Source organism: Gorilla gorilla, chromosome 7, assembly GCF_029281585.2.
Source record: "Gorilla gorilla gorilla isolate KB3781 chromosome 7, NHGRI_mGorGor1-v2.1_pri, whole genome shotgun sequence".
NCBI lineage: Eukaryota > Metazoa > Chordata > Mammalia > Primates > Hominidae > Gorilla > Gorilla gorilla.
In genome coordinates, this window is record NC_073231.2 from 114,427,081 (window position 1) to 114,449,731 (window position 22,651).

At 37.3% G+C, this 22,651-nt stretch overlaps 1 pseudogene; it reads left to right on the forward strand.

Moving 5' to 3' along the window:
• The first annotated feature begins 10,413 nt into the window (after positions 1 to 10,413).
• LOC129524019 (tRNA methyltransferase 10 homolog B-like) overlaps positions 10,414 to 22,651 on the forward strand; it is a 31,156-nt pseudogene continuing 18,918 nt past the window's right edge.

A 22,651-nucleotide genomic window follows, 5' to 3' on the forward strand; every position in this document is an offset into this window, starting at 1 on the left:
TTGAATTGACTCACAGTTCTGCATGGCTTGGAAAGCCTCAGGAAACTTACAATCACAGCTGAAGGGGAATCAAACACATCCTTCTTCACATGGCGGTAGGAGAGAAAAGTGCCGAGCAAAAGGAGGAGAGTCCCTTATAAAACCATCAGATCTCCTGAGAACTCATTCACTAACATGAGAACAGCATGGAGGTAACCACCCCCATGATTCAATCACCTCCCAATGGGTCCCTTCCACGACATTTGGGGATTATGGGAGCTACAATGCAAGATGAGATTTAGGTGGGGACACAGCCAAACTATATCAGGCACTGATTCTTGGATTCTTTAATCTCACATTATTTCTATGTTAAAAAAATGGTATTAAGGATGCTGTCTATATTTCATAGATTCCTTGATGTTAAAGATATTAAAACCTACTTACCATTATTCTACTTCAAGAAATATTAAAATAATTAAAATAATATTTAACATAATTTTATGAAGGGTCATAGGAATAACAAATGGTGATTATTTGATAACCAAATATTAGAAGTGAAAGTATTAGTCTCATTTTCCAGATTAAGAAATGAAACTAGTTGCTTGCCAATTGCATGTAGCTAACCAATGTCAGATCTGGGTCAAATCTAGTTTATCTCACTTTCAGCATTGGGCTCTGGAATGTTCTACAAGATCAGAGCTTTAACAGGAGTCAATCTAAGAACTGGTGGACTCTATGATGCATTATCAAAAGCCTTTAGACTAAAGCTAAAGTGACCTATCCAGCTCCACACATGCATTTAGTATAAAATAGGGTCAAGGAATGTTAGAATGGGAAAGAGCATTAGAGAAGGTGGTTCAGCTCTCTCGTTTTAAGATAAGAAATGTGTTTTGTGAGGTTTTTATGCTCCAGCTGCATCCTGGCTCTAGTTTCTTCTTCAAGTTGAAGAAGAACTATTCCCTAACTCAGTGTTCTGTAAGTCATTAAAGCCTAAATTTGCTTGACATGATTATTTGAATTATGCCTCATTGGCATTAAAATAATAAAAAGTCCAGTCTTCTGCTTTCTTAGTCAGGTTTTCTAGTAGCAATCTCAAAATCTTGCCACTTCTGCCACTTTGCTACCCAGCCATTGAAAACATAAACTTCTGAATTATAAAAATAAAGAATTCAAAGAAAAAAAGCAGTATTTGATTGAGTTGGCTGGGTTTTCTTTACTTCTTTCATATTCAAATGGACAATTTGTACAATTTCCCTTACTTTGATCCTAGCTGCCCACACTACCAAGTTGCAGGCACAAATTACTTGCCCACTTCTTCATCCACAGACTTTGAAGGACTGGGGAAAAAAAATTCAACCATTGTGAAATTTCCATACTGAAAGTGCCTACTTTCAGTTGGTGCTACTGACTTGGACCATATGAGAGGAGGCAGCTCCAGCCAGGGCTGCCCCCAAGCCACTCACCCTGCCAAACCTCTGGGTCCCACCAACATCATTTCCTGAATGATGAAGCTCCCCATGTGTGCCCACTGGCATGCTCTTGGAAGATCAGGAATACCCAATCAGGAATCAATTAATGGGAGAGAAGAATACAACACAGAGCTTTCTATTTAACTTGGAACTATGATAATCACGAAATGGCTCTGGGTATTTTGTGAATCAGATTGCTGTCAAATCCACGTATTTTTTTATTTGGATACACTTCAGTGATTTTACTGTTCTTTGGTAAAAACTGTTTGATGTTCAAAAACCTTGAAGCCATTTAGACCACGTTGTTTCCCTTTTTTCAAATAGAAGTTTGCATTTTGTCCACCACAAAGAGATTGCAAATGCCAAGAGGTCTGAATTCACTTTCAAAGTCCAAACCCACAAACTCTGATTGGCTTTTCATCTTGGCTAGACACATTCCCCAGGGCTCTAGACCTTACATCAAATGGGACAGTATCATGTCCTAATGAGGAGTATAAACTGCAAGGTAGATTACCTGAATTCAAATCCCTTGACTGAAACTTTGAGCACATTACCTCATTTTTCTTAGTCTCAGTTTACTTCATCTTCCAACGGGGTAATAAGAGTAAAAATTTCCTTGTATTATTGTATGTGGAGCATTTAGGAACCTGACACATAATACTCAATTTTTGAGAATATTGGGAGAAGTACCATTTTCATAAGGTTTTTTTTTTGGTATGGTGTATTTTTTTAAATATAAATGAACTGAAATAATCTTTAATAAGACAGTTTTTAATAAAAAAGATTAAATAAGCTATTATGCAATGTTATAGACTGTCAGTTTAAAAATCAATAAAAAATTGTGAATGAATAATATTTATGCAACAATTTCAGTTCAATATATTGCAATACTGCTGCCCTTTCTTTCCCTTTTCTTCTTTTTTATGCTTTAGCCCAAACTAAAGTCATTCCCATTTTCACTAATCTTAAACCAATATTTTCTCCTTATATCCCTTAGTTCCGATACCCCTGAGTGCATACCAAGGGGATTTGATATTTTTTAGCTTAATTTTAAGAATAATTTTCTCAAGGAAATGTTCTAATAGTGGTGAGAGGCTAAAAGGGAGTAGAAACAAGACTCGCAAAGACAAGAAAGCAAGATGAAAGAAGGAGGAATAGGTTTACAGATTCCAGAAAGAATGACCTAGAACATTCGACTGTGAAAATTCCTGTAGGAAGAGGGAGGAGAAATCAAACTTATGTAACATGTGAATGCTACTAAACCATCTGCAATGTTTTAGTAGAATTCACATAGATCCTGATAATAGATGAGTTGTGTAGCTGTGGGGGGTTTTGTGAGAAACTCAAAGTTAGGACTCAAAAATAAAGTTGACTTTAGCAGGAGCACTGCATTGGGGTGAGGGGCCAGCAGGTGGGCATTGAGTGTTACATTTACTTCACAGGAATATTAAAGCATGTGATTCATAGAAGAGCCTGAATAAATATATGTCAAGTAAAATGAATAAATGAATGAACAAAAAAACAAACAAAATACAATAATCAAATAGGTGTTAGTAGTATAATGTAATTAAATTTATATTTTTATTTCAAGTATAGAATTGTATGAATAGAATGTTCTGAGACCTGCACCATACTAATAAAAACTGCATTATTAAAATAATATGAGACCAAAGCATACAATATTGAAAGGTCAATATTCTGGACTCTCTTGAATGAGAGGAGAAATAAACTAAAAGTGTCATTCTTTTCCATTCTCAGTTTGTTAGAGGGGATACATAGAAAAGTAAACTGGCTTAATAAATCATCAGTTCCTACCCTTTCTATCCCAGGAGACGCTGAACAGCCCAGAGGGACGGAAGCTACAGAGAGGGCAAAGGCCAATGCCAAGGATGGCTTGGAAGGGACAGCCATAGGCTCAAAGGCCTAGAGGCCACATATCTCCTGGTAGCAAAGCCTTCACCTAGGGAATGGTTAGCACTCAGACCATTATTAAACAAGACACATTTGTATACTAGAAAGTGGCCTCCTAGGAAATTTCCCCCATAGAAATTCACTCACCTCAACCTTCCAACCACACAAACCAAAGCCCTTGGACAGGAAGAAGCAGCTGAGGTTCTGGTTAACAGGCCCTTAATTTTCAGCCACTTCTCTATTGACAACTACTCAACTGTAACTGTTTAGGGTTTTTACTTCCAGGCTGTTGTAGGTGGCATTCCCCAGTAGGAGATTTTGAGATGGAGATTAATGTGCAAGACATTTATTAGGAAGCATCCTGGAGATCAATACCGGTGGAAGGGAGAAGAAGAAAACAGAATTCTGTAGAGCGAGAAGTTGAAACGTGATGTTCATACCAACATAAGAAGGTTTATCATGCTGAAGACCTCAGCATGTCCCGTGGGGAGCTCTGGATGTGGGATGACACTTTAGAGTTGGGGTAAGGTGTCTGGGCTTTTATATACCTGCAATGATTGAGATTGCATGGGAGCTTCTTTTTTTTTTTTTTTTTTTTTTTGGCGTGATCTCACTGTTCACTGCAACCTCCGCCTTCCAGGTTCAAGTGATTCTCCTGTCTCAGCCTCCTGAATAGCTGGGACTACAGGCACGTGCCACCACACCCAGCTAATTTTTGTATTTTTAGTAGAGACGGGGTTTCACCATGTTGGCCAGGATGGTCTCAATCTCTTGACCTCGTGATCTGCCTGCCCTGGCCTCCCAAAGTGCTGGGATTACAGGCCTGAGCCACTGCGCCTGGCCGGGATAGGAGCTTCTTTTGAAAGTAGTCATGATCTTAGGCAAAGCGTGTTTCTTCAGCTGAGATGATCTTCCAAGAGTGCTCATGGCAGAGGGCCGTGCTCTGGCAGTACTGCCAGCAGCTGGGGAAATAAATTCCTCATTTCTGAAGGGGAATCTGGGCAGCACACCATACCATTCCACACAGGTACTTCCTACGTATTTGTTGCAGTTTCCTTTTGATGTCAAAGTAAACAAATAAAGAACAGTAAAAGTAACTTTATTCCATAAGATGACATTAAATCAGGTGGAATACAATGCTTAGCTAAAATCTGCATTGTAGAATTCCAGTTGAACATTTAACTGACATCATGCACTCATTTTATTTTATTAGAAGATTTTTGTCCATAAATTTTATAAGTATTTAGTGGAAAGGTTGGGAGAGATTTTTTTAAATAGGCAATTCTGATATATAAAATAGGGCAAGAATTATTTTATTATTTGATCTGGCATTATGGCAGATATATGTTCTTGGAAAACACTTCCATTTCTGTTTCCACTTAACAAGATCTTTACAGTACAATGATTTTCATACCAACATAAGAAGACACACCAACACATACCACCTTAGAAGTGGACTAGCTTCCAAGTTTGTTGCTAAGCTGATGCTTGGAACTTTGATTTGTTATGTAGATTTGTGCTTAAGTTGATTTAAGTTTCACATAGTTGTTGCTCTATGATGTAGCACTATTGTTGCCAACAGATGGTATTGTTCTTGTAAAATTCTGAGTGAATGATCCCCCTTAGATGATTATTATAAATAAAGATACCTGGAGTTGGTTAATGTCATCTGACTATATATATTTATATATAGTGACTGTATTATATATACTGACTATATATTTATAGTCAGTATAGTGACTATATTTATATATACTGACTATATATTTATATATAGTGGTAGAGCAGAGCAATTTAGAGTGGAAGAGGAGATGATCTATTCTCGGCATCTTGGAACTCTTCTGTGATGTCACATGTCACCTGAGCACTGAAAGATAAGTAGGGGTTAGTGAGGCAAAATTAGGAACTGAGGAGTATCCTTGCGAAAAGAATTTCATGCAAATGCAAGCAGATGCAAAGGCCCTGAAGTAGAAGGAGCCAATGTGGGTGAGGTTTACTCTTTTCCTTAGTTTGGTCCATTGGTTTCATGAAGCTTAATTAATTTGGAGCATAAGTAGTACTACGGCCTATGGGTTGCTCTTCAGGATCTCCTCTAGTTTTGATGAAGTCAGTGTTAATGCTACTGATAACCTTTTTGTTTTAAAGTAAATCCTACAAATTTGGAACCTAACACAGAAGCAGCTGCTACTGCAGATGCTTTTGGTTCTGGGGTGTAGGAAACCCCACTACCCCACACTGTCTAAAGGGGACCTCCTATCCATTTGTCAGCCTAAGATTCCTCCATTCAAACCTCATTTGGTTGGCTTTTGAAGGCTTCTTGGTTTTATAGGGAGTCATCATTTCAAAAGAAGATATAGCTGAGGGGTATTATAATCTAGCAGAAATTTAATCTTCCTACAGCTGATCTAACAGGAAGAACCCAGACCCCATAAAAATGGAATGAATGGAATATAAGGAGCCCTAGGGAGAGAAAGTGGGGGAATCCCTAGGGCCCTAGGGAATATAAGGAGCCCTAGGGGGTAAAGTAGGTAAAATTTTTATTTTATATTTTTTCCTCCTCTTTCCAAGACCTTCTCTGAGGACTTGATTTTACCTACTTGAGAATTCAGCCTTCCCCTAATTGCAAGAAAAGTTTACCAGTGTTGAACCCCGCTATATCTCAAGCAGTTTTCCTGAGACCTTTCTTTTCCCCACCCCCATTCTCCCAGCTTGTGTCCTGGAAGCACCAGCATGGGTCGTGATGCTAAGATTTATAGTGCAGGTAAAGGAATGAATGATTCATCCCTATCTTTACTGCCTTGAAGAAGGATGAAGAAGAAACTGCATCCCACAACAAGCTTTTGTCCTCTGTATTTTAAAATTGACAGAAGTAGCTGATTCAGGCACCCCATTCTCCCTCACTGCCTCTCTCACAGCAAATTAAAGCCTTTTATGCCTATTGCCTTTGATATACTCCATGATTCTTTTATCAACTCCAGAGGCTATATTTTGAAAGTAAGCCCTACATTTTAAATGATATATGGAATGAATTCTAGTGCTGAAATATTTTGGAGCAGTAGCAATAGGCAAAAAGGGTTTTGTTGGTGGGGATTCTGACCAGTTCCTAGGTTGTATATATTTTGATGAGTATAATTTTCTTGTTAGGTCTTTGCTTGGGGCTGGTTTTGGAACTCAAACTTCACTGTAAATGGAAAATTAGTTTTGCTACAATCTTATTCCTCTGGTTCTCAGTTTTATCATCTGTGACCTAAGGAACCACATGATAGACAATCATAAAGGTTCTTCTGTTTCAGCTTGAATGTATTGGTTTGTGTACTATACGAAGGTAGCTCTGTGGCTGGTTATCAGTACACTGGAGTACTTCCGTAAAGGTTTGGTTCTGTGCTGTTTGTTGTTGCTTGGTAAATCTTTCCCACCACTGTGCAGTCTGTAGGGACTGATGCACTGAAAACACTACATATTAGTTGAAGAAGATGACACAGAAAATGAACTGAAATGCCATTTACTTTCTCAGCTCTGAGAGGAGTTACTCATGTTTAGTATGTTTTATTAAACTAGAGAAGGATGATTCAGTGACCTTGTGTACTGCTTTGATTTTTAAATGGCTTAATGGGACAAAACAGACATAATGTTTCACCCAGTCAGCAAAATGTGACCCATAAGAGTGAACCATCATTGTCAGCATCATTGCCCAGTACTTGTTAGGGTGATAATGCATGAGAGACCCCAGGCCCCATCCAAGAACCTGGTAAACTGTAGTCTCCTTTCTAAAAGTGTTGATCTCTAAGAAGGAGAATTATTATTCTATATTTGTATGAGACATAACAGTTTATAGCACAGTTTTATACTTTTATTTAACCTTGAAGAAAAATTTTATTGCATAAATATCATCAAGCCTATAGGTGAGGAAATTGAGATACAGAGAGCTTATATAGTTATTAAGTGGTAGGGTAAGTATTCAAATTCAGATATTTATGTTTTTATATCCAAATGGCAAAATAAGTATTAGAAAATAAAATACTGCTTTCCAGGAATAGAAACTAGAAACAGCAACTAGGAGTTTTGAGTAATAATTTTTAAAAGTCCAAGAATAAGCAGAGTAAGAAGTTCAGTTACTGAAAGTTGGAAGGCATGAAAATGTCCTGTAGACGGTTCTGAATCTTCTGTGAATCCCACATGCAAATGCAGGTGCTGCTTCGGTTGTGTGACTCTGTGAGAGGGCTGAGGCCTGTCCACTTTCCACAATTTCCAGTCACCAAAGAAGTGCATGGGCCACTGTGACATATGTGACAGGCTGTGCAGCAAGCCAGGTGCTGGGAGACCCCTGGCCACAGCTCTTTGTACTTTTTCTCTCTGTGTGTGGGTGAGCAGTGGTGGAACAAATAGTACATTTTTCATCCTAGCTCCAGCTTTCCAGTAGGAGCTTAAGCATAGCTCCTGCTCTGAAAGAGTTGAAGCCTAGAGTAAGGAGGCCTCAGAGTCCAGCCCTCATGTCCCAGGAGAGCAGTTATTTACATATATGCATGCTTCTGTAATTTGAAGCTACACCATTTTGCTGTTGTTCAAAACGTAAAAAAGTCATTTATGTGTAAGATCTTCAGCTGAATCTTTTAAATGTCTGTGTATTTCGAAGATTCATATAATGTATGAACCACATAACTCTTCGTGGGAGAAATGTAAAAGGAGGAGAGTCTATGTTGGAATCAGAGACAAAAGATGGCCTATGCTTTTTGTTGCTGCTGCTGCCTCTTCTTTTTCTTCCTCTTTTCCACCTCCTCTTCCTCTTCTTCCTCCTCCTTCTCTTGCATTAGTTTGTTGGAAAATAGTCTATTTGTCATAGAGGTAGGGATAATTATTTATTTACCTTGCTATTATCATTGGTACAGCTATCACTGTTTGTCTTAAATTGACTTTCCATATATCTGGCCATGTTAATGCATGTATGTTATACAATAGTTTCAAAATCTGATGTTTATTTTCATCTACATTTTCTCTGAGTTCTTTACTTTACCTTAGTTAACTTGAAGAATCTGGCAGATAATGAGCAAAAAAGAGATAATCATTGAGTAAAATTTTTTGACCATAGATATGTAGAATTTCCAGGAGGTTAATACAACAGATCAGCAGATAACCCTGCATGTGTAAGATTGAGTAGAGTTAGGAAAATTGCCCATGGCTATTTCTCCATGGGGTGGAGGGTTGTAATGGGATATGGGTAGGGATGGAAAGATATTTATTAAACACCTGTCAGCAACTTTCAGATGCATGATCTCATGTAAGCCTTTAACAATTTTGGAAGGCGGATATTCCCACATCATTATACATGTATGAAAAATCAGGCCCCAAGAAGTTGATTTGCTCCAGATCATATCCTTTGTGGTGAAGCTGGCATTTAAACTCAGGTCTGTATGTTTCCAGGTTTGTGTATATTCTTTCCAGTGAATCAGAAGTCTCGGAAAGATATCACTTAGTAAGGACATTTGGCTTCCTAATGACAGCACATTCATGATATGATTATTAATCCTTTTTCAATTTTTGGAATCCTTGTCTGAGGGGACAGTGTTTACTTCTCTTCCCACCCCTTTCACACCCCTACTTTGCCTCCTTGATAGGTTCTTAGTAAGAGTAAAGAGAAAGAAACTAGCATCATGACATAGAAGTGATATTGTGAGAATGATCAATGTCAGTAAGAGGAAGTGTTTATCTTTCAGTTTGAAGAATCCAGAGGATCTAAAGTCTCCTGAAGCCTTTTCTCATGCCACTCCTGCTGCTCCCATGATGCCTGGTCCTTGGTGATCAGATGTAGGTAGAGTTGGTGTCAAGGAAACTATGAGATTTGAGATGGCAGGAAATTTCCAGATGCCCAGCTGAATTTGTTTTGATTTGAGTTGCCTCAAAGTAGACCCCAAGACTAAGCCTTGGATACAGGTAGTCTATTTAAGAGGTGATCACAGAAAACACAGAGAGGAACTTGGGAAGTGAAACAGGGAAGTGTGAAGAGCCAATACATGGTGCTTAAATGAACAAGTTATTGCTGTGGGCTCACTAGACTCAATTCCACCGAGGACTCTCTAAGAAAGTGAATGGGTTGGGGAGGCTGAGGCTGAGTATTTATTTATCAATTCCTGTTTTGTATTAATTAAAGTTTGCCCTGAGAGCTTTTAAGTCTCTTTCTAGGTTGTGCCTGTCTTTGGTAGGTCCTTCCTCCAGGTCCCCCTCCCTGAAAACGCCCTCGGGCAAGGTCTAGAGAGGCCCAGGTGGGAAGTTGCCCATTTTTTTGTGTGAATTTTACTGTAGCTGTAAGTGAACTAGACAGCCAGGAAGTATGAAGCAGGGTATCAGCTGCATCTGTTACACAGGGTTCTATGATGGGAGACTTGATGGGAAAAGTACAGAAGTGCTTTGCTGTATCCATGTGTACGTGTGGGTGATTAGCAACACGACATCTCTGCTGAGGTGTAGCTTGTACTGTAGTCACAAGCATGGATTCTGGAGGTAGCTCTGCATTCAAATCATCTTTGTTACTAGTTGGGTGAACTTGGTCGAGTTATTTAATTTCTTAGTGCTTGTCACCCCATCTGTGTAAAATGAGGATGGTAATAATAAAACCTACCTCAAGTGTGTGGGTGTCAATTTTGAAAGTGAATACGCACAAAGCATTTACAACAGAGCCAGGCACAAAATAAGCACTCAAGCACTCCTTATTTCTGGTCATGATGGAGATGCATATTGCCTTTCAAAATTTACATATGTAGAAAAACCTTCCTAGTGAATTTTTTTCACTACAATGCTTTCTCTTACATTCCACAATCAAATTCTGCTCTTCCAAACCCAGGATTTCACATATATCTTAACATGTAATCTACTCAAATTTTGAATTCAAATTTTAAGAGGTGAAAGTTTATAAAAGGGCAAAACGAGAATAAGTTTTCAAAACCCGGAAGTGCTGGTGTTGCCATCAACAGTCTAGGTACCCTCAGAACTTCACATAACAGCACCCATAGATTCCATCACATTGACAATGATGCATGACAGTGACCACTACTGATGGGACATGGGTGAAATTCCCTCTATATTATCTTACCAAGCCTATAGGGTAGATGTTGTCAGCTCAGTTCCTCAGATGAAGGGACAGATTCAAAGAGTTGAAATAGCTTGCTCAAGATCCCACAACTGGTAATTTGTGGGGATAGGAGGCTGACACCAATGCATGCTTTTTAACCACTATATGCAATTAAAACACTGCAACAAACTAAATGTTATCCTCCACTGACATCACTTGAGATACTGTATACTCAGGGTGGCTTTAGAATTGAAGCTTGTGTTGAGTTCCTGCTCCACTATTTGTGGCTTTGGGCATCACTTAACCTTTCTGAACTCATTATGTTATATGCTTTCTGTAAAAGAGGAATAATGGCCTCTACCCCACAGACTTATTTTGGGAATTCTGTGAAGTTATCTTAGTATTTTATAGTTTGGTATAATGTAAATTTGATTATCTTAAAGGATAAAATTTTGAAATGAGAGGATGGGAATCTATCTGAATAAAAACAGTAATAAGAGACAAATTTCTTTCATAATCAACTTTATGCTACATATTTCAGAATGTCAAATTAAAATTCTTTTCCCCTTTCTTTCCTCTTATTGATTCACTTCACAAACATATATTAAATACTTACTGTACACCAGGCATATTTTATGTGCTAAGAATACAAAGATTAAAGTAATATGGTATGTACATTCAAACTGCTTAAAGTTTAGAATCAGAAATCAGAAATTTTCTCAAAATAGTGGCAGAAAAACTATGGTGGTGTGGTTTTATTTTGCCAACCTCTCCTTTTACAAATATTCTGCTTTCTACCTTCACAGAGAAAAAAAAACTAACCAACTCACAATTTTATTGGTCCTCTACTCCTTGTTTAGAAATAGTTAAGTGTAAATGCTTTTAAATTAGTTTTGACTGTATGTCAAGGCCCTGTGAGGAGGATATGTGCTCATTTATAGATAGACACTTCTGTCTACAAATTAGGTCCTTCCTAAATGCTGTGAAACATTTAGATCTTCAAAACTATTAAGATTGTTGTCTTTGGCTCCAGGTAAGCAGAACAAACAAACCCTTTTCCAAGTGGGCACTAGTTCTGCTGGCTTTTGTTGGCTTTTGAAGCTCAAGGAAGCTAGTAGTCTTGAAACGGCTTCTCCCAGAAACTAAGAACTTTCTAACGGGCTTCATTGCTGGTCTCCAGTATTTCTCTTAGGTGCAGATAACAGTGTTTCTATGTTGGCTGTGAATAGCCTTTAATGGTTTCCTGATTTGTGTTAATATTTACACTTGTATATAATTAGTTGTTTATTTACTCATCTTAGGCCAACACTAGCCTTAATATATTAATACATATTTTAAGTATCTTTCACTCCTAATTGATCAGTTGCAAGTGCAAATAGAGTTTGAAAATGTGTTTCTAATTTTCAGGGGAAAGTTGATGGACTTTCCTGTTAATTTACTAGTTTTGATGCTTTCCTCTAACCCAGTGGTTCTCAAAGAGCCAGAATGTCCCCTGGATTTTTCTCTCATGGGACATTTGGCCATGTCTGGAGACATTTTTGATTTTTACGACTGCTATTGCTGTCCAGTAGGTAAAGGCCAGGAATACTGCTCAACACCCTACACAGGGCACTCCCCCTAAAGCAAAGAATTATCGGAATTAAAATACCTATAGTGGTGACTTTGAGAAATTGTGTCTAATCTTATTCTTATCTGAAAACTTTGGGAGACATAATAAGATTCTTCAAAGTTAATTCTTCCAGCCATAGTCAGATTTCCCAGTGCCAGGACATGCATAGTCTTGACAATTTACTTTAGTTCATCAGCAAAGTAGGAGAACCAACAGCACCCCACCCAATGAATTGTATTATTCCAAAATAAAACAAATCAGAATTTTGACCTCCTTTTATAGATTCTCTTGCCTTTATTTTAAATATTGTCTGTGTATGGAAGGGAACAACATCATAATCTATTCATTAAGAGCTATAAAGTGTTAACCTGGCCTTGGCCAGTCAGATAGAAAGGTAGCAGAATAATGAATGCAATAACCTACTGTTAAAGAATTTGGGTGATCCTTGTGAACTACTCACACTTTTTCCAGAAGCTTTTAAAGGTTTTCTCACGTTAATACCTTTGCTTATACTATTCCTCTCTTCCTTAAGTATAAAAATTGTATCTGTAACTGAAGGCCCAGTTGTCTGTAGAACACCTCAAGAAAAAGTGATTACTTCTTCCTTAAAGAAAATTTGTGGATTCCAGAATGCTGTCCTCTGACATGTCAAAATAGATATGCAAATATATTCCTAACTATACATATCTTATTTAAGGTATACATAGTCTCTTCAGCTAAATTTTAAACATTTCAACAGTAGGACACTCTATTTTATATCTTTCGTTTTTCTCATAACACCTATCTACTGAACATGTAACTAATAGGCATTGAGTATATTTGGATTGGTCAGCCATATCTACATGTTTTCCTTTTCTGTGGAGTTAAAGACCATAGTAAAGATAAAGGTATGTAAACCTTTATTATTCCTTAACTGTAGAGGAACTCTGTGTCTACAACGTGCTGAATGAAATTATTCACTATTCCTTCTTATTTCATTACCCCTCAAATGCCATCTTTCAGATTATTTTATTATATTTTAAAGTACCAGAAAATGATAGAGATAATGTATTAGCTAAATGTAGGAAGACAGGGAGAGAGCCATACTTACTTAAATTAACCTATTTAGTATATTTGAAAACATTTAGATTTTCTGCATAGTTTTCCCACAGAATGTTCTGTCTTGTTAATGAAAACTCTGGAGGGAGAGAGGTGGAGGGTGAGAGGTGAGGAAAGATAAGAAATTGGATGTGTGTTTCTCACAGGGCAGCAAGTGGTGGGAGACTTTGACCTAGACCCCTAAAGCTTATCTTGCATATTTGTTAATCATGTGGAAGAGGGAACACACAGATTTTAAACTGTTAACCACAACACAAACCATACATGTGAAAGGGTAGGAATGGAACACGAAAGCAAGGTTCCAAGTTTTTCAATTCTGCACTTTTTTGAAAAACTTTTCCTATGTTCATACCATAAAGAACAAATCAAAATGTGATGAGGTAAACATTCTATATAGTCATGCGATGAGATCACAGTTAAATACTAACATATTTCTTTCCAGTGTTCCCTTGAAAGTGTTTGCGTCTATTGCTTTCCAGTTCACAAGTAGCTTTGCTCTTCCCTTCTTGGTACTAAAAATTATCTTGGACCGTTCTAGATTTTCTTTTCCAAACAAAACACAAAATTATGTATTGCAGATGTGAATTCTTTAGATTAAACATAGGATCATAGTTTAAGGTTTAAAGATAAGGTATAGCAGTCAAAATGTTTGCAGAGTATACTTTATCAAATATATATCATTTAATATCCCCAATGTGCCTACACTGTTGCCCACTATGCAAAATAATTCTTGTTGTTGTCTTGCTCTTGATAAAATCTAGTTATTTTTAAGACTCTCCACCCAATATTAACCTGCAAGCGAGCTTAATGTTACTATAGGGATGGAGTCTGATATGCCTAAAAAAATTGTATTTGGAAAATACCAATTATGTCTTTTCTCAAACAAATACATTCCTCAAATACAGGAACAGTATGTAAGGGGTACATAGTATGTCAAGCATACTTCATATAAACTTTATGTATACTCCAAATACATAATCAGTGTATAATTGAATCACTCAATAATGTAGACAATTGACTTGACCTTAAGACCTGGTTTACCGAGAGCCAGAATTGGGATTATTTCTATTAAACAACAATTCAACATCTCATTCAGGCTTCTTAGTTAGATTCACTGATGACTCAAGACAAATTTCTTTTAAAATGATAACTTGTCCGCTATTCTATTGTTTGTATTACAACTATTTTCTACATTATTTACATTGTTACATTATTTCTAATACATTTATTTTCTATAAAACATGATTCTGTTTGTCTCTATATTGGAAAAAATCCAGAATGCTATTGTATGATTCAAAATAAAGTCATAAAATTCTGCTCTGAATGTCCCTCTTACAATTCAGAATTTTATGATATTATGCACCTCTTAATTTCATTAGATTTAATATCATTTTGTTGGCTTACATATGTAACAAAAGCCTAGAGAGATACCTGATTCCTAGATGGGCTGGTTGCAGTATTAATGTTTGCCATGTAACAATCATGTTTAAATTAGCCGTTTATGCTGTATAACAGCAAGTCGTTTATTGGTGCCTCATCAAATGTGCATTATTTCTCCACTGCTTTTCATAAGATTTCAGCAGCTGAGGGTGTGATGGCTGTGGAGGTGGTCTGGGCCAGTGACCTGAGGACTGGAAAATCATTGACAATCTGATATGGAAGATGGCTACACACAATGTTATCGTTCTTCCTGGCTCGTAAGTTAAGATAAGAGGCTATGGCAGTGAGATTTCCATTTGTTGAAATGTATGCTATAAAAATTCAATGTTTTCTTGCTAGACCCTATCTATCTATCTATATATACAACCTGCCCATTAGTCACCTCATACATTTTATCAACACTTCATACTTCATTTTCTTCCTTTGACCTCAGGAAGATTCCCAAGTCATTCTAAAGCCCATTAGTATCTCTGAACACTCACAAGAAATCCATAAATGATTTCTTAATGGTCATTACTAAAGAAGATTAGGTAATTTTGGATTGGCTAGAAGTCATTTTGTGGAGACTTAAAAAAATCTTTAATATGCAAATTCTCTTGTTCTCTTTTGTTAATACTATCATTTTCCCTTTAAGTGTGTAAAAATAATTCAAAATGTTTACCACTCAATAAATCAGTACAATCAATGTGCAAATTCCATTTTCTTTCTCCATTATTACTTGGGTTTTTACAGAGAACAAGGTTGCAAAACTACTATAGTTTACAACTAGAGTGAAGAATCTTTCAGATTGACCTCCCTCCTCCTGCACTTCCAGATGGTCCCTTGAATAAAGCAAGCTATAGACAAAGGGCTCTGTCATATGGTATCCAGCTCCTGTGGGCATCTATGCCATCTGGGAAATGATCTATAGTGATGTGGGAGATAGTATGACATAGAAACATGGGATTTAGAACAATACAGAAGGAATCCAAATTCTTGCTTCACCATAGTTGAGCTGTGTGCTTTAAGTAAGTCACCAGTAAAGTAGGGATAATGCTAATCATGACCTCCTATGGTTGTTGTAAAGAAAAAAATGAGATAACAAATTAAAATTCCTAGCACAGTGCCTGTTATACAGTAAGCACTCAATAGAGTTTAACCATTACTCTTATTTCTGCTTCTGTACTCAAGAAAGTACATTGAGAAGACTTCTCATACTCAAAGGGGAGGAACCTTTTGCAATGTGGTCACTAAAGGAATACTTCAAGAGGGTTAAGAAAAAATATCCCAAATGAGAGACCAGAATTTTCACTGAGACCCATAGTGAGGGGAATGATGCTGGTTATTGGGGCTTATTAAGAGTCAAATTGTCCATGCATGATGGTTCACGCCTTTAATCCCAGAAGTTTGGGAAGCTGAGGTGGATGTTTGACTTGAGGTCAGGAGTTTGAGACCAGCCTGGGCAATATGGTGAAACCTCGTCTCTTCTAAAAATACAAAAACATTAGCTGGGTATGGTGGTGCATGCCTGTAATCCCAGCTACTCACGAGGCTGATGAGGCAGGAGGATCGCTTAAGACTGGGTGGTGAAGGTTGCAATTAACTGAAGTGGTGCCACTGCATTCCAGCCTGGGTAACAGACCAAAACACTGTCTCAAAAATAAAAAATAAAATAAAATAGTCAAAGCAACTTTACAAATAAAGACTCAGAATGGCTTGCAGTTTGACTCCCTGAGTTATGCTCAGTATCATCACTTAACTTGGTACATTAGTTGATAGTCTGGTCTATAATGGAAGTTGACCTAAGTTGCAATAATCTGGTTAGAGGCTATAGAGTTATCTCAAACTAATTTATCGCCTTTTTGAATGTATAGAAAAAACATTTGTCTGTATTTGCACTCAACCTAGAACACTTCAGGGACCAAATGTTTAGGTTCTCGTCCTGCAAAAACTCAGTTCTCTGCAGACACCAACTAAGTGTCCTGTAATTGAATTCAATTTTGATACTATCTACCTGGAGTTAGTGCAGCTTCATCTATGTCCCTGCAAAGGACATGAACTCATCCTTTTTTATGGCTGCGTAGTATTTTATGGTGTATACATGCCACATTTTCTTTATCCAGTCTATCATTGATGAGCATTTGGTTTGGCTCCAAGTCTTTGCTATTGTGAATAGTGCTGCAATAAACATACATGTACATGTGTCTTTATAGTAGAATGATTTATAATCCTTTGGGTATATACCCAGAAATGAGGTGGCTGGGTCAAATGGCATATCTGGTTCTAGATCCTTGAGAAATTGCCACACTGTCTGCCATAATGGTTGAACTAATTTATACTTCCGCCAAAGGTATAAAAACATTTTTAGTTCTCCACATCCTCACCAGCATCTGTTATTTCCTGACTTTTTAATGATCGCCATTCTATCTGGCATGAGATGGTATCTCACTGTGGTTTTGATTTGCATTTCTCTAATGACCAGTGATGATGAGATTTTTTTTTCATATGTTTGTTGGCCGCATAAATGTCTTCTTTTGAAAAGTGTCTGTTAATATCCTTTGCCCACTTTTTAATGGTGTTGTTTGTTTTTTTCTTGTAAGTTTGTTTAAGTTTCTTGTACACTCTAGATATTAGACCTTTGTCAGATGGGTAGATTGCAAAAATTTTTTCCCATTCTGTAGATTGCCTGTCCATTCTGATGTGCTAACTAGAATAACCAGTTTAGAGAAGAACATAATTGACCTGATGGAGCTGAAAAACACAGCATGAGAACTTCATAAAGCGTACACAAGTATCAATAGCCAAATCAATCAAGTGCAAGAAAGGATATCAGAGATTGAAGATTAACTTACCAAAATAAGGTGTCAAGACAAGATTAGAGAAAAAAGAATGAAAAGGAAAAAACAAAGCCTTCAAGAAATATGGGACTATGTGAAAAGACCAAGCCCATGATTGATTGGTATACCTGAAAGTGACAGGGAGAATGGAACCAAGTTGGAAAACACACTTCAGGATATTATCCAGGAGAAGTTCCCCAACCTAGCAAGAAAGGCCAACATCCAAATTCAACAAATACAGAGAACACCACTAAGATACTCATAGACAAGAGCAACCCCAAGACACATAATTGTCAGATTCTCCAAGGTTGAAATGAGGGAAAAATTATTAAGGGCAGCCAGCGAGAAAGGTCAGGTTACCTACAAAGGGAAGCCCATCAGACTAAGAGTGGATATCTCTGCAGAAACCCTACCAGTCAGAAGAGAGTGGGGGCCAACATTCAACATTCTTAAATAAAATAATTTTCAACCCAGAATTTTATATCTGGTCAAACAAAGCTTTATAAGCAAAGGAGAAATAAAATCCTTTCCAGACAAGAAAATGCTGAGGGATTTTGTCACCACCAGGCCTGCCTTACAAGAGCTCCTGAAAGAAGCACTAAATATGGAAATGAAAAACTGGTACCAGCCACTGCAAAAACACACCAAAATATAAAGACCAATGACACTATGAAGAAACTGCTTCAACTAATGTGCAAAATAACCAACGAGCATCTTGATTACAGGATCAAATTCACACGTAACAATATTAACCTTAAATGTAAATGGGCTAAATGCTCCAATCAAAATACACAGACTGGCAAATTGGATAAATAATCAAGACCCATCGATGTGCTGCATTCAGGAGATCCATCTCATATGCAAAGACATGCATAGGCTCAAAATAAAGGAATGGGGGAATATTTACCAAACAAATGGAAAGCAAAAAAAAAAAAAAGCAGGGGTTACAATCCTAGTCTCTGAGAAAACAGACTTTAAACCAACAAAGATCAAAATGACAAAGAAGGGCATTACATAATGGTAAAAGGATCAATGCAACTAGAAGAGCTAACTATCCTAAATATATATGCACCCAATACAAGAGCACCCAGATTCATAAAACAAGTTATTAGAGATCTACAAAGAGACTTAGACTCCCACACAATAATAGTGGGAGACTTTAACACCCCAGTGTCAGTATTAGACAGATCGACGAGACAGAAAATTAACAAGGATATTCAGGACTTGAACTCAGCTCTGGACCAAGTGGACCTAATAGACATGTACAGAACTCTCCATCCCAAATCAATAGAATATACATTCTTCTCAGCACCACATAGCACTTATTCTAAAATCGACCACGTCATTGGAAGTAAAACACACCTCAGCAAATGCAAGGAAATAATAACAAAGAGTCTCTCAGACCACAGTGCAATCAAATTAGAACTCAGGATTAAGAAATTCACTCAAAACTGGAGGACTACATGGAAATAGTGGGTATTTACTAATAGTGGGTTATTTACTGGGTAAATAATGAAATTAAGGCAGAAATCAAAAAGTTCTTTGAAACTAATGAGAAAAAAGAGACAATGTACCAGAATCTCTAGGACACAGCTAAAGCAGTGTTAAGAGGGAAATTTATAGCACTAAATGCCCATATCAGTTCCATGTCACAGGAGTCATGAGTCTACCCCAGCAGCTCAGGACACAAGGCAGGAACCAGCCCTGGACAAGACCCCGTTTCATTGTGGGGCACACTCACTCACTCACATACACCCACACTCACTCATACCGGGACCAAATAGACATGGAAATTCACTTCATGTGCACATCTTTAGAATGTGGGAAGAAATTAAAGTCCTGAAGAAAACCCACTTGGACATGGGAAGAACACTACATGGAGAGTGGCATGGGCTGGGAATAGATTTTTTTTTCCATTGTTGTTATCATGAATAGTATTGAACAAGACTACCAGGTTATTCCAGGATGTGAGGTACTTTGCTATGGCAGCTCTAGCAATCTAACACAGATGCTTAATAAAAAGTGTCCTGAAGTGGTGTTGGTGAGGTCATGGGTGCTGCAGGTAGTGGAGTGTGAAGGAACACAGCCTCCAAGCCCGAAAGGGTATTGCCAGTTTGAATGTGATTTGATTCTGTTAGGTCACCTGGGAAAAACAGGATTGCAGAACTTTACCCTCCTTTAGCTTTCCGAGAATTTTTGAAGCATGGTTAGAATAACTCTCCCATTTGCTTTCCACTTGGTGTCAAAAGCACACTCAAAACACTCAGCATATTTAGGTAGAGACTTGTATTTGGTTTGAGACTAATGGGAAGAAGCTATGAAACTTACTTCTAATTTATCTTCTTTTCCTTGTAAATTGGTTTAAGTTGCTTAAAGATGCCGGATATTAGACCTTTGTCGGATGCATAGTTTGCAAACACTTCTGCCCATTCTGTAGGTTGTCTGTTTACTCTGTGAATAGTTTCTTTTGCTGTACAGAGGCTCTTAGGCTCCCATTTGTCAACTTTTGCTTTTGTTGCGATTGCTTCTGGTGCCCCTTCTTTTCCTTATTCCTCTATTTTTGTAAATCAATCTCAGATGTTAGAAAACATCAAATAGAAATGTTTCTACTTTTGTTTTGACCAATACAAGCCACTGGGGGTGTAGATAGTTAGATGAAATTAATTAATAACATATTCATTCCAAGCTGTTATTTATCAGAAATTTATTGAGCCCTTACTGTAAGTCAGGCATTGTGCCCAATTGACATTAGAGCTTCAACCCAGGTAAGATTTTGTTCCTACCCTCATGGGAGGCTTACCATTTCAACCGGGAGGCAGGTGAGTGAACAGAAGGCCACAGTAGAGATGAATAGTTACAGAATAACTCAGTGATGCTATAAGAATGCACAGGAAGGACGTTATCCCAGCCTAGAGAGTATTGGAGAGGCTGTGACAGGCTTCAAGCTGTAGATGATGCAGGACATGTGAATGAATTTTTTCAGGAAGATTAAGTATAGGGGAAAGGAAAAAGGATGGACAGTAACTAGAGAGTATGATAGGACAGAAAAAATGCTATCTTTAAGAAAGAAGAGGTAACAACACTGTGGTGCATACTTAAAAATTTGCTAAGTGGATAGCTCTTGTTGTTTTCTTATCACAGATAACAATAATAAAAATAATAATTTGTACTCTATTTTCTTGAATTTTTCCATGTTTACCAATGACAATGCATATATTTATCATTAGAAAATGCAATGATGTTATAAATTTTAAAAGAAGATGAGAAATTTATAGAAAATTAGTTTATTTAAATAAACCTCTAACTACCATTTCAAGGACCATGATTAAATAAAAATTACCTAAGAAAGAAAGAAATAAGTGAAAGTCACATGAAGTAGAAAATGAACAAATTTGGGAGTTAGGATTCATTCACTCATTCAATGAACATTTATTGCTCATTGTTAGATTAACATGTTAATATGTTAGATTAGTCATTTTGGACTTCATGGAAAAGGCCTAGGTTTGCCTCTTGGCTGTGTCATTTTCTTACTGTGTGGTTTCTGAGTAAGTCAGTAACCTAATGTGGGAGTCTCTGAACCTTAATTTCCTTACTGACAAAATGAGAGTTGGACCAGGATCACTCTCAGTTCTAAAATGATTCTCTGTTGAACATTAAGTAGAACATGTTCTTCTAGTTTGCATGAGTAAAATTTAAGATTGGTTCATTCTAGTTCAGAACACCGTGGGCTCAGAGTTTACAAAGTTAATGATTCCGTACTGGGAAGAAGAGTGTTCAAATAATGGTCCCATTAGGCAACAATCCTCTTCTTTCAGAGTAATAAAAAAATCACACATTTATGACTTGCATGAAATAAAAATCTCAAGCCTTGGTTGTTTCTGTGAAAAATCTGTCATCTCTGTGCAAAGTGGTTTTTATCACTCAGAGGATTACTGTAATAATCGCTGACTTTTCCCCCCACCATTTTATACTTGTTCTTTCCCCAAGAAACAATAGGATTTTATAGGATTTTTACATTTCTTTATGAGCCATCATTACTCAATTGTGATAATACTCAGTTTTGAAGGGCAAGAACCATCACTGGCTCAGGAGAAATTTGTCAAGCAAATAAAAAATTTGTGCTGCTATTTCTTCCCTCTCTGAATAGGCTAAGCATCACTCCTTTCTTTTTCTACCTGAATCTCAGCTGTCTTTTCATTTAGGTTGGTTGGTAATGAATAACTGACACTTATAAGCTAGTAATTATGAACTTAAGATTTGATCTCATGTATTCCTTATGAGAATCCACAATGAATATACCATTATCCTTTTTCACAGGTAAGGAAATTGAGACTCTGAGATATTGGATAAGGTTCTCAACACCATATAAATAGTGAGTGCCAGAGCTGGGATTGGAACCAGTTTTGTTTATCTTCCAGTCTTTGTTCTTATCCATCTTACTATGTTCTCTCTCTCTGGAAGATTTAGCTGGCTCTCCAGTGAGCATGCTTGTGGAATTGTCAGCATCAATACTTATTTCCAAAGCTCATGCTCTCTAATGGATCTTAGCCATGTTCCTTGCCTTGTTTCAGTGGTGACCACCCTTGTGTAAAGATTTGGGGCAACTAAACCTCTTTTGCTTGCCATGTCATGAGGCATAAATTTTCTAATATATGCATTTTTAAGCAATCAAGCATTATTTGGATAGGGCAAATGTTTGGTATTTTATTTTATTTGGTTTCAACGGAAAATTACTTTGCAGAAATCTTGAAGAAAAGTATCTTTTTCAAAAGGAAGTGAATATAAGCCAAAGACAGAAAAGCAATTTACCACGTAGAAGATGACAAAAGTTACCGGCAAAGTGAGGCTACTCACTGACATTTCCCATGGGCACCAAGAGAAGAGGAAGAGCATGGGCACAGAACACAAAGCAGTCACCTGGAGTGTTTTTATGGCCATATGACTTAACATTCTGGTGGGAGAATTGCAACTGAAACAGAATAACTGGAGAAGCCACAATAAAAACTCTCCTCCCCACCTCCATCCCCAAAAAATGGCATTTATAGAATACCAGCTGATGAAATAAGCTTAAAAGCAAGAAGAGAAAAATCATGTTTTGGCACTTGTAGAGGGAGTTGCTGGGCATGCTTTAACATTATTTAGCTTATATGTTCAACCAAATGCTACTCCTATTTCCCCCTATAAATTACTCCTCCTCTCTCCCAACACTGTACATTAGCTCAAAATCCATGAATCATTTTGGAAAGACAGCTGTCCTGTGGGCCTG